Raw genomic sequence first — 13,657 nt, forward strand, 5'->3', positions numbered from 1 at the left:
ATGTCTTCACCGTAACCTTTACTGCTATCATCCATCTCATTCCGAAGACGTTTCCTCTTCCTCCTCCCTGCCTTTTGTTTCAATAGACCACAATCGGGCACAAATTCATCGCCATTGTACTCAGACCACTGTGAAGCATCAAGTAAAGGCTCGAAGGTGGACTCCCAAGTCTTTAGAGCCATCCTTTTAGAGTACACTGGGGTCAGGTAGTCGGGACTTGTATGGTCAACTCTTCTCATCTGGCATGCTGTGATAACATGAGAGCACGAGATATGCAGCAATTGTGGGGTCCTGCACGTGCACTGCACTGTAGTTAAGTCGACTCTGTAGATCCTGCCGTCGGAGCCCTCACCCCCCACGCAGGTCCGAAAAGTGGATCTCACGCTGTAAACATAGCTCCTTGGATCAAAGAGCTGAGCCTCCTGTATAGCTGATATCTCCCCCTGCGATGTGAGGTGCTTAGCAATGGCTTTTCCCCACACCTCACCAGCATCAATACCTGCGCATGCTTTCTTCCACCGATCGACAAAGTAGTAGTTGCATTTGTGAAAGGTGTACTCAACGATGGCAGAAACCGGCATTGCACTGATGCTTTTTGAGGACGTTGTTGAATACCTCCGAGATATTTGTTGTCATGATTCCGTACCTACAGCCACCCGCATCAAACACCTGCGCCCATTTGGACTTATTAGCTATTTCGCTCTTCAACCACTCTGTTGCAGGCTCGTTCAGTACCTTCTCCAATTCTACTAGCTTCTTTTCAAACTGTCTCTCCTCTTTAACCTTGCAAAGTACTTTCAGTTTGGTAAGTACCTCCTTGCTCTTCTGCCTTCTCCAAATGTTCGCAGCAAAATGACGCATGCACCACCGATGCACGAGAGGAGGGTAACCTTCCATGTGTTCCCTTGCTGCATTAAGGAGACCCTAGTGCCGATCCGATATCATACAGACTTGGCGCCCCGTGCCAATTACGTGACGGCGAACCAGGCACAAAAACCAAGACCAGCTACAGTTCCGCTCTCCCTCCGTCAGCGCAAATGCTAGGGGGATCAACTGATCCTCTGCATCGATGCCAACAGCAATCATCAGTGCACCCTTGTACTTTCCCGTCAAGAATGTGGCGTCGACACTTATCACGGGCCGGCAATGTTTGAAGGCCTCCACGCATTGATGAAAGCACCAAAACATACGCTGCATGACCGGCTTAATGACACCGCCATCGCTAGCCATCATGCCACCAGTTGAAATGAACCACTTCGTCCCGGGATTGACGTGTGAAATTGCATTCAAGATCCTAGGGACCCTCGCGTATGCCTCCTTCCAATCTCCCCATAGTAATGCCATGGCATGTTGCTTCGCTCTCCATGACTTACCGTACAATACCCGGTAATTTGTGAACCCAACTATAGACTCAATTAGAGAGACCACAGTCTTGTCTGGGTCCGCCCTAACGATTGGGGCGATGCGTCGATCAAGATAAGTAGCCGTGCACTGGGAGTGCACTTAGTCCGGCCTCGCCGACCAGTAAGTGTGAGGCTATTTTACATTTGTGACCTTCCATCGTTGGCCGTCACCTGGGATACGACGGACCCATACACCCCATCCACAACCTTTCTGGCATTTTAAAGTGTACCTCTCCTTCGCATTCGAACGAACCACGTCATACGGCCGGTGGTGCCGAACTGAGTAGTCCATGAACCAGAACTTCACTTCATCAAGACTATCAAATAACATCCGCTTCTTAACCAACTCCTTCTCACTGTCTTGTTCCTCCTCCGTCGACATTAAGCCATTATCACATAGAGCATTCTTCATCAACGAAATGTCCTCGTAACCAGGCACCTCGGGCACGTCCACATGTACCGCCTTGAGTGTCCTTACCTCCTGCTCCGTGTAAATTTCGTCCCACCAAGCTGCCTCCTCATCCTCTCCCACTTCTTCTCCCACCTCAACAACCCCGTGTCGTTTCCTCTACACAAACCATCCAAACATTACACGTGTATCATCGCTATAGCACATTAAAAACCTACACATTATACATTTCAATTCGACTAAATTACATCTCTACAATGCAAAACCTCCTTCGCTAGTGTACGAATGCAAAAATATGTATTGCTCATATACATTTAGTATAGCTATATATATTTCAATTTTCTACGCTTAACCGATTGCATGCAACAAATTTCACACGATACATATGCGTTAGTATACGTACATAGCACGATATATGAACACCGATCTAGACCGAAACGTTGAAATTTCGTAGATCAACCGAATCAAGTTCTAAACCCTAACAACCCAAAAACTAGCAATGCAAACCAAAATAACCAAAAAAAACTTGGAGGGATTGGAGGATATACCTTCCTAGGATTCTTTCCCCTCAAATCCCCTTTGAATCGGGCCCAAATTGGTGGAGAATGGAGTGGAGGAGGGCGTGGGCGGCGTTAGAAGGCTCTCCTGCTCGCGACTGCTTGAGGAAGAAAGGGCTGCGTGCGGGAGAGAAGGGTCAGCGCCCGGCCTGTATACGCCTGTGTCACGCCAAAGGGGTTGGCGTGACACAGGGGATAGACGGCCGCGCTTGTATGGCGCTCTGTCGTGCCATAGTGGTTGGCGCGACTGGAGTCGCGCCATGCGCCCTGGCGCGACTGAGGGCTACCACGTTGGCACACCCACGTGGCACGGGGCCGACCGCCCGCCAACGTGGCACCGTAGTCACGCCAGGCTCCTTGGCGTGACCAAGTCGTAAGTCACGCCAAAGCCTGTGGTGTGACAAAAGAGGCTAGTTTCTGAAAATAAAGATCCCAACGGGCTATTATTAAAATATTAATATTAAATAGGCTAAAAAAATTCCTGAGAATCACCGTTTCCCTGTCCGCCGTATAGTCTGCAGTTACGAAAAAAATTTGGTTTTAGCACCGAATCTACAAAAGAGTATGTTTTGGAAAGTTTGAGATGATCTTTTTAAAAGAAAAATTTAGTACGCTCTCGTTTAAACCCTTAAATATCTCTAAAAGAATCACTATCCCTCATGTTATTCTGATATTTTGCTAGAAACATCAGAAACCTATCTCCAACAGAATCGATATCCCTCACACAACTTTAGCGCACACTCTATCCCCGTCTTTCGGTACACCACATCTGACGTGTACCTATCCCCACACCATCCCAACCACCGCTCCGCCCTACACTCCCCCGACAAGCCCGGAACCAGGATGGAGCCGCGTCGCCCCTGACTGAAGGTAGGTCCGTTTTTCCTTGCTGGCCTTTTCTTCCTTCATGTCCTCCTAGATTTGGCCGGATAGAGGAGTAGGATGGAGAAGGCCTATGCCGTCTGCGGCCTCCCCGTCCCCCGCCCCACCCCTGCCACTTGCGGCCCTGCATGCTGCCCCGCCTCTTCATGAAAAAACAAAAAAGAAACAAGGATCGTCTCAGCTCCGTCTCTTCCCCGCGCAGTTCAATGTCCCAGATCTCCGCGTTGGCACCCTCGACCCCCTCCTCACCCTCATTGACGACCTTGTTGAGGTGCCCCTTAACCCCAATCCTGATCTCCATCTCCTTTTGCTCCTACCCCGACCATTAAAATTCCTCCTTTTGCTGCTGCCCCGACCATTAAAATTCGACGTGATGCGATGATGCCTTGCTATCTCTGCAGTCCAACGTGTTCATGGAGGGCGTGTCGCACAAGATCCGGAGGCAGATCGAGGACCTCAAGTGGGCTGCAGAGGTTGAAAGCGGGTACAGCGAGGTACTTGTATTTTGCAACATATTTAGTGATCCTATCCACAACAGCATTTTATTTCCTTAAAAAGTTGATTTGTTATGGTTCCGTTGTTAGTGTCAGTTAGAATTGGTAAGCCATATTTCTACGGAACACCATGATGTCGTTACTGTCTGGTGCCATTACTTTTTTTTTTCATTTGTATTAGAATTGGTAAACTATCAATAAACTTATAAGGTGCCACCAGGTGCTGACTTAAACCTCATATGCAGCAGATACTCAACAATTAAGTTGTTCTGTAATTTTCATTTGATGCCATCCATGTTCTTCATTTTGCACTTAAATTGTATAACTTTAGTTTCATCTATCAAGTTATAAAGCACCCAGGTGATGAGTTCACCCATTACGAACAATAACTAATATCCATTCTTGGTTGCATCTGCCCATTCTTGTTTTCTCTTCTGTTCATTTTATTATCCTCCATAAGTTTTGGATTTTTTCCCAGGTTGTATCATCTACTTTAGTAGTCTAAAGAACTTAATGATCATGATATGAGTACATGACTAATCATCATGAATCTAAATTAGTAATCTGATAATGCTTGATGTTGGTTGCCAACCTTATGTAGATTTGACCTTGATTTTTAACCTTAAATAGGACATTAGTTGTGAGTTCTGACTTCCTGGCATAATGGAAATATTTTTGCTGTTATTATCTCACTGGCACGACCTTGTTATTAAGGGAAGATTCACATTGTAACTCACTGAGCATAACTTTTAGTTATATGGGATGCATCACATTTTGTTAATTTGAACTACGAGTGATGAGCATTATTATATTATGCTCTTAAAAACAGAATATGCAACTCTAAATCTCAGAAGGTCATAACAGGGCCAAAAAAACTGATGTTCTTCTCTATCCATGGAAAACTCCGTGTTGTTATTTGTTGGCTTAGAGGAGTGAAACTCCTAATTGTCATCATGAAAGAAGTTTATTTTACTGAAATGAGTCTCTTGGCTACGTTTAGATATTTCTAGTCCACATGATTGTTGATGGTTGCTTTGGTAAACATGAACATAATATTTGGCTTTTGCTGCTTATCATGTGGTATTATGGTTTTCTAGGATTGTTTTGCTTTCTTTCTCATGCATACCGATTTTCTTTCTTGCTCAGTTGTGATTATTATTGTACAAGTGTTCAGTTCCTGGATGCACTTTTGTGCTGTGCATGTGTTTGTAGAGAGCATTCTTAGATAAGGTCTACCACCATCATTCCTGGTAACTTGCCCTACTGTTCTTTTTTATGGTCAACTTTATATTTTTATGCCTTGACTGATATAATAATGCTCTTTCTCTTGCGTCAGTCTACTGTTCTAGTACCAACTACAACAATACTATGTGAGCTTGCAGGATGAGACCATTGCTCGACGATACAATGCATCGGGTTGAGACTATTATGTTTTTTAGTTGTGCTATTTGCATTGTGGTATGAACTATTTATTGTGCGAACTATAAGTTGTGTAAACTATTTATTGTATGAACTATATGTTGTATGAGCTATTTGTTGTGCGAACTATGTGTTGTGTGAAAAGAACATGATACATTATTTCAGAAAGAACTACATACATCATCATACATAATTTAAAAACACTACAACCCACCATAATGAAAACACTACTTGATAGGTTCTGACTGTATTATTACAAATACTTACACTATAAGAACTACGACTTTACATACAATTGTTGTAGGTGCTCGACTAGATCATCTTAAAACTGAGAGAGCTTGTTGGTCCTTGATATTATGATTATTCTTAATGAACTCTATAATATCACTCTTAATAAACTCTATAAATTGAAATAGCTTAGTGGTGTGCTCATCAGAATTGGTCATCCTTTCTCCCTCGTGATCGTAATTGAAGTATTCTTGTTCATCTTCAATTATCATGTTATGTATGATAACACACGCTATTATGATTTGTTCGAGTGTCTCTTGATCCTAAAACCTTGCTAGTCTACGAACAATAGCAAAATGAACATGTAGAACTCCAAATACTCGTTCAACATACTTCCTAGCACCTTCTTGAGCTTGCCAGAAAAGTTTTTTCTTATTCCCTTACGGAGTTGGTATTGTCTTTATGAATATTGCCATGGTGGATATATGCCATCTGCCACGTAATAGACTATTGTATAGTTGTGATAATTGATGGTATAATTCATTTCTGGAGCTTGTCTTTCGGCTAGCTTTGCAAATAGGGGGGAACAGTGAAGAACATTAATATCATTATGAGACCTCGGTAAACCAAAGAAAGCATGTCAAATCTAAAGATCTTGTGAAACAATGGCTTCCAGAATAATACATAGCCGGTATACATTCCTTGCCATACTGTAGGGCAATTTTTTCACTTTTAATACATGCAATCTATGTTCCCTAGCATACCATGAAAACATCTTGCCTCTCCCATTTCAAGTAACCTAGCAGTATCAATATTATTTGAAGATCTCAAGTACTCATCTCCAAAGACTTCCATAACAACTTGTACAAACCTTTTAAGACTCTCTATAGCAGTATTTTCTCCAATCCAAATAAATTCATCTACAGCATATGCTGGTACTCCATAAGCTAGCATTCGGAATGCAGCGGTAATCTTTTGTAAAGGAGATAACCTAAGAACCCCAACATTATTTCTTTGATGCATGAAATAGCTATCATGATTTACTACATGTTGCACTATATGAAGAAACAGAGAATGAGCCATTCTAAATTTTCGCAGAAATAATAATAAAATGAGACATGAGGATAAAAAATAAGGGTGAACAAACACATATTCACTAATTACAAATCTGCACTAAAAGATAGCTGAGTCATAGGTGGGAGCCTCTGAAAAGTAGTCTTGGTATAGTCTCACATATGCGGCTTCTTTACCTCTATGAATAACTCGATGTCCTAGCACGGAACCGCCATGGCGTCGAGCATTCAAGCGCTGATCTTCATCGTGTACTTGGAATGTTGTAGTAACAATGAGTTCATCGTCGTCGAATGAGGTCGACAATGAATCCATGAGAATTTGCTTGACGATGTTGCAATGCCCCATTGCGATGTTTGAGAGGAGATAAAGATATGTGTGAGAGGACACAGAGCTGGGAGAGGAGACACAACTCAAGAATGACAAAAGGACTTGCATATATATATATACCTAAAAAATAGCCGTTGGAAAAATAGTCGTTGGAAAAATATCCGATAAAAATATAGTTGTTACAAAAATATATTCGTTACAAATATATTGTTAGTTATATAATACTATTAAAAATTGGAGAGAAAATATGAGAGTGAAATATAGATGTGTTGTTGGAGTGGTGGAGTAATATAGAGAGAGAATCTTTATAGATGACAATTCATATAGTGATATGAATGGTGTACTATAGATGATCTACTAGTTGAGTGCCCGTATGTTACAACGGAAGCTGAAATTTTTTCACATGATACTATAGTTGACTGAGTGTCATACGACGAGCTACAACAGAAGAATATCTTGCACCACACAATATTCATGTTCTGTAAGGCACAAATGACACATGGCCACTTGGGCAAAGTATGATATTTTCGACTGAGTGTTTTTGTTACATCTGTCAAATCCTTTTAGTGCTATGTCATGGTGTGATGATAATGACCGTACGTTGCAATGGAGCCAAAAGTGTTCGCAAGATAATATAGTTGCAATGGACAACAAATTTGGAGCCCACTGTACGGATGAAATTCCTGCGTGATCACTTTATTTATGCATCTTGGCATGTTTAGGCATTTAGGAGGCAAAAAAATTGTTGACTCACCTAGTCTTAAGTCAGAAACACGGTTTTCTTACAGTTCCGAAAGCAACCCTGTAGAACGCTATATGGTATTCAAAGCTAGGAGTTGGGAATTCTGGCTTTGGATATGCAAAACACATCAATAGAGAAAGGTCTGCCCAGAAGGATGCTATTGCAAAGTCAGAAAATTGTGAGGATACTTTTGAACTTTCAATAGCACATCTTATGTGCTACCAAGATTTGCAGTACGAAAGCACTAAGGTGTATGGACATATTGTTTTGCCCAGAAACAACAAAGGTATCAACATGGTCATGCACAACCAACTAGAATGCGAGGATGATAATGCCAAAACCGGTCGTAGCAATAACATTGGTCAAGTTGTGCAAACCAAATATATCATTGCTGTCAATTTCAAGAAAACCAAATCGTCAGCATACTCTGGTAAGTCGAGAAAACAGTTGCCTAGAGAACTCAGACTCACCAGTGCCAATTAGCATAAAAAGCAAGAGAGCAAGAGATAAACCAGCAGTAATCATAAAACTACCATGTGCTCCATAGTTGAGGACATAATGCAATAGATATCTACGTTCATCAGAGGTAGAATTAACCAATAATTCTCTTCAAGCCTTTGTCATCTACAAATAAGAACAGGAGTATACCCCATCAAACAAACAGAATTGAGGGCATGCGACGAAGGCAGCCCATACTCCATGGCGTTTTACATCAAGGATGATTTGTTTTTTTCTTGAAATAAGAACAGGATTATAACCCATTAAACAAACAATATTAAGGGCATGCGATGAAGGCAGCACATACTCAATGGCGTTCTCCTTCTCATCTTCAGTAGCTGTCACTCTTCTAACAAGAGGAGAGCTTGGCCGAGGAGCAGAGACTATATCATACAACCCACAAATATTCAAATTGTCAACAGCTAAACCGATGCTTATCTCTTCCATTGTATGATGAATAGATGATAAACCATGACAGAGTTGCTGAGGTAATCGCAGAAAGCAAGATAAACCATGACAGAGTTGCTGAGGTAATCGCAGAAAGTAAGGAGGAAGGTCATCTGCCTAGCCAGTTTGTTGTGTCCACTACAATCAATACTATCTACTAACAGTGATGGAATCGGCGAGCTCACAGGGCCCATGTTACTGTAGCTAATGGAGCAGTGGGCCATCTGTATGTACATGTATATATATACACGTATATACATATATATACACGTATACATATATATATATATAATTTTCTTTTTTGGGAAATTCTAGAAAAATATTGAAATGAAAATTAGTTACGTTAATAAATCGGTTGAAAAAATCTAAAATGCAAAGAAAAATATCTAAAACTTAAAAAATATGAATCAAATTTTTTTAGGTTAGTATTATTTTCACCTACATGTTAAAAATATGTGCATGAATAAAAGTATTATTGTTTTCTGTATAATTAATTGAATGTGTTTAACATTAATAATTTCATAAATAAATATTGAAATGTACAAAGTTTGTGAACCTAATTTTTTTAGTCTTCTTTTGTCGTGTTCTACACAGCAAAATAAAAACGGGTGAGGCGTAGGCGCACCAATCAAACTAGTATTTACAAAAACAAGAACAATTCAAATTCAAAGGGAGTTACAGAAAATGGAAAAGGTAATGCAATAAGCGCACAACAAGACAGAGGACATACCCAGAAAAGGAGAGGAAGGAATCCCGTGTAGAAGGCACAGAGACAACACATGACAGCACAAAGAAGAAATTGTATAGCAACTTGTGATGCAACCTCTGCAATAATTCAACATGCAACGAGAAAATAACTTCAGAATCTTACAAGGAATAACTTAAACATCGATGGTAAGTAACAATTTCACAACACTAAGATACCAATGATCTTGTAAGACAAGTTTTATCTTTGTTTATATCCTATCCACCCCGGTTAGAGTTTGGAGAATTCAAGACAAATTCATCTAAAATTACTCGTGTTAATTCAGCCACCTCCCATCCCTCTACCAGTCCTTCCTACTACAAAGTTACTGATCCTACAAACATCAAGGACGCGAAGCCTGAGAGAGAAACAGGTACAAATTCCACCATTCGAAAAACAAGAACCACGAATGCAGTAATTTTCCTCCCTTTCTTTGACCTTCTTCACCAGTGATTAGTCGGAAGCAAACGAGAGGGGGGAGAGATGGCGCAAGAGTGGACGAACTTGGAACCTAAGGATGGCCGGCGTCGCCACGAGCACCCAGCGGGTGACCCAAGCCTGTGTGAGCATGTGCGCCCGCTGTGTGAGGTCATAGAACAAGGTCACCCACACCCACCCGCCCTCGCGGATCTATCTTAGCACGGCTCCCTTAATAACTGATTCTCTGAGGCCCCAAACTAAATCGAAAAGAAATATAAAAGATTTATGGGGAACAATGATCTTACTTGATGGCTAATTTGGACAAACGCAGCATGCATATTTTTCAATTTGACCACCTCATCCCTCTCCGGCCTACTTACTTGATCAGAGAGAACATAAGTCAAGGAAGATTGGTCATGCGGGAAGTTGGAATGGTAGTGGATGATATTGGCTGACTGGTTTTCCTAGCTCCCCTTTGTTCTACCTTGTTATTGGTGGGTTCTCTAATTTTGTAACCATTAGTTGTTATGTTTTTTTGGCCACAGGGCCAAGTTGTGGCGATGTGTGTTTATGGGAAGTGTTGATCGACTTGTAAACGGGAGTATTTCCTTCCTCCTAGCAAGAAACGGCAGAGCTCCTGCCAGGTTAATTTCCACACAAATAAAGAGAGAAAGAAACGAGGTGAATTTGATAACATTGGTTGACATTTGAGGCGATAACTCACAAATCACATGTAACATGTATTAATATGACCACCAAGCAATGCAAAGCTGAGAGAGAAAATATGTAGTCCAAATCACCTTGCCTATTGAATTTTCTTGCTACATCGCTCTTGGATTGGTCCCAAACGGCCAGACATAGATCATCTCATCCCATCCAGCACTAGCGAGTAGCCCGTAGACGAGCATGCTCATACCAATGCCAGCAACAAACTCGGTGTGGTGGGCATACCTAGCGAGCAACACGTCCTCAGCACGGTAATCCCACATGCACACCATCGTGTCATAGGAGCAGGACATGAGCACACCCTGGCAGTGCGGTGAGAAGTGGACGCGCTTGATGGCATAGCCGTGCCCGGCGTCAAAGAGGCGCACCTCGTGGTTGTCCCAGTTGAGCGAGAGCACCTCGTGGTCATGGGCTAGCCGGGTCACGCACATCCCAGACGCGCGTTGTGCGGTCGCCGGAGGCGGATGCGAAGACGTCCTGGTGGCGCGTGGACCAGGCGGTGGCGTAAACGTAGTACTAGTGGCCGCAGAAGGTGCGGACAGAGGTCGGGCAGTCGAGGGACCAAAGCTTGAGCGTGTCGTCCTATGAGGTGGAGAGGAAGGCGTCGTAGTGAACGGGGTTCCAGTCGAGGTTGTCCACCTCGCGCGCGTGCTCGTGAAGGAGGCGCACGGGGTTCTGTGCGGGAGGGAGCACGGTGTCAAAGAGGCGCACGAAGCTGTCCCTCGAGGCAGCGGCGCAGAGGAACTCATGGGACTCAAACCGTGCAGTCGAAGAGCGCGTTGGAGGTGGGGAAGGAGAGGACCGACGTGGGGTGTTGCCAAGGCCGGCGACAGAGAGATCGAGGACGATGAGGTGGGCATTGCCAACGAGCCCAAAGTGTTAGGACGTTACAGTGAGAAGGCAGTTCTCATGTAATAGGCTGAACTGGATGGCGAATCCCAGTGCGGGTGCCTTGAATGCATGGTGATAATGAGTGGATCAGTCGGTGGATCAGGGAAGGGGACTCAGGTAAGGCTCCGTCTAGAGTGGTGCGGGCGGGGCAGGAGAGCGGATGAGGGCAAAAAGAGTCGGCCGGTGCAGGAGGGCGCGATGGTGCCAGGGGCGGCGGTGCGTGGGTGAAGGCAGCGTTGGGGAATGAAGTAGATGTATGAAGTGACGACGAGGGCCATAGGATGAAAAAGTGAGGAGATGAGAGGTGTGAGCTGAAATGGTGAGAGGAGGGGGCATGGAATTTAGGGGACGCAGGATTAAGATGACGTGAAACTCATTAAAAACTTCTTAATAGGAAAGATTGGAGTTGCTCTTAGAGAGCGGGAGACCGGTGGTGCGTGCACAGGTCTGCACTCTGCACAACTTGAGTTGTCTGCTCGTGGGAGTCGACTCTGACACCTGCATATGGAAACACGAACATGACACATACGTACAAGTGAGAGAAACCATAACACCACGTGAATATGAGAGAGAGACAGAGCACGGGGCGCAGCAGAAAGTGCGGAGGGCAATCCCGTCGTCGCTCGTGGCAGAGCAGAGCTCATCATCAGTGAATGCGAAGAGGGCGTGTTTTTACATGTTCCTCGCTAGTTCTTCTTCCCGCCTTCTCTTTCCTCAGTTCATAGCTTCTGTTAACTTCTTGTTCCGGAAACGGAGTTAATTTTCTTTGCCGCTGCGGGACGCTCAGCGCGTACGGCCCTCCCCTCTCGTGCCTCCCATCACAGTTCGATCACGTCACGATCGACATGGCTAGAGCTCTTGTCGCTCTCGTGAGTTACCTGGCCGTGCCACTTCTTTTTCTTTGGGGAGAATTACTTAAATGCCATTAGAAAAAGTTTCCTTCCCTGTATGTCACTGGAATTTTTAAGTTCTTTATATACTATAGATTTTAACTTTCTTTCCTTTACTGTCGCTCCCGTCGGCCTTCCTCCGGTTCTCACTGAAAAACACTGTGCATGAGTACTGTTTATAGACATATCAGCCCTCTATTAGTAAAAACAATGATATTCTGTTTCTCCAAAAATTCTAAAAATTTTTGTTCATGTTCTATAATCTATGTGTAACTTATTTTAATTATATTAGTCCAAAAAGCATATGCATAATTTAAACTAAATTCTCTAAAAAAACTACTTTTATGAATTCTAACAATTGTTAGGGCATCAAATAAAATCCCAAAAATATGAGAAAATTCACCAATAATATTCTTATGTGATAAACTAATTTCTAAAATTATTTATAGCCCTGAGTTATATGGTAAAAAAGTAAGTTTATTTGTAATGCTCCATCGTTGCATATAAATAGAGCATTACAAATGAACTCACTTCTTTACCATATAATCTAAGGACTAAAAATAATTTTAGACATTAGTATATCACATAATAATATTAGTAAATTTTTTCATATTTTTGGGATTTTATTTGAGGCTATAAAAATTATTAAAAGTTATAAAAGTAATTTTTTTGAAAATTTTAGTTAAAATTCTACACATGATTTTTGAGTAGATCTAATTAAAATGAGTTGTATATGAATTATAGAGTAAACAGTACTCAGCAGTGAACATTGCTGGTGTACAGTGTTTTTAGCCGGAGAACTGGTGGAAGGCTGACGGGAGTGGTATTAAAGAAAAAATAGTTAAAATCGATGGCATATAAAGAAGTTCAAAAAAATTAATGTCCTACAGAGAAATGGAACTTTTTTTAATACTCCCTCTGTTGTAAATATAGGTCGTTTTAGTCTTCTCAACTATTCTCTAAATATAAATCATTCTCAAACTTCTATATATTTTTTTTCTTTTATTTTTATCTTTCCTTATTTAATAAATACTATTACTCTCATAAATAATTTGCAATCGAAGAAAGTAACATTCAAGGAATTCTCCCTTTTCTTTTGCGATCCCCATGCAATCCAAGGCATGGCCGGCTTAGCTGCAGCGGTTGCGCGGGCTAATTTTAAATGGCGTTTCACATTAAGTTCGATCGTGCGTGCGTGTGATTTTTTGTGTCCGTTTGATCGATCCGTGGCACGGAAAACTTCGTTTGGCCATTAGCGACAGAGGTCTGGTGTTTCAGTCATTAATTGGTGGGGGTGACGGACGAGTTAGAGATCGATTAAAGAAATTGCAGATATGTGTCAAGATTTTTTTCTGCATATATGTGTCAAAAACAAAGTTGCACGTAGCCTCAGTTGTTGACTTGTTTGTATGTCTCGTACTCTCGTATGTAGGGATGGACTATGGCCGGTACGGCTCGGCTCTATCGTGTTTCATACCACGTCATATCATGTTTATTAGATATGA

The 13,657-nt window shown here is 42.3% G+C and overlaps 2 pseudogenes; both read right to left on the minus strand.

Annotated features, from left to right (window-relative positions):
• Positions 1 to 7,558: 7,558 nt before the first annotated feature.
• Positions 7,559 to 9,983, minus strand: LOC133905681 (lipid phosphate phosphatase delta-like; annotated as a pseudogene).
• Positions 9,984 to 10,466: 483 nt separating this feature from the next.
• Positions 10,467 to 11,334, minus strand: LOC133905691 (peroxisome biogenesis protein 7-like; annotated as a pseudogene).
• Between the last annotated feature and the right edge of the window lie 2,323 nt (positions 11,335 to 13,657).

This window comes from Phragmites australis, chromosome 2 (genome assembly GCF_958298935.1).
Source record: "Phragmites australis chromosome 2, lpPhrAust1.1, whole genome shotgun sequence".
Classification (NCBI taxonomy): Eukaryota; Viridiplantae; Streptophyta; class Magnoliopsida; order Poales; family Poaceae; genus Phragmites; species Phragmites australis.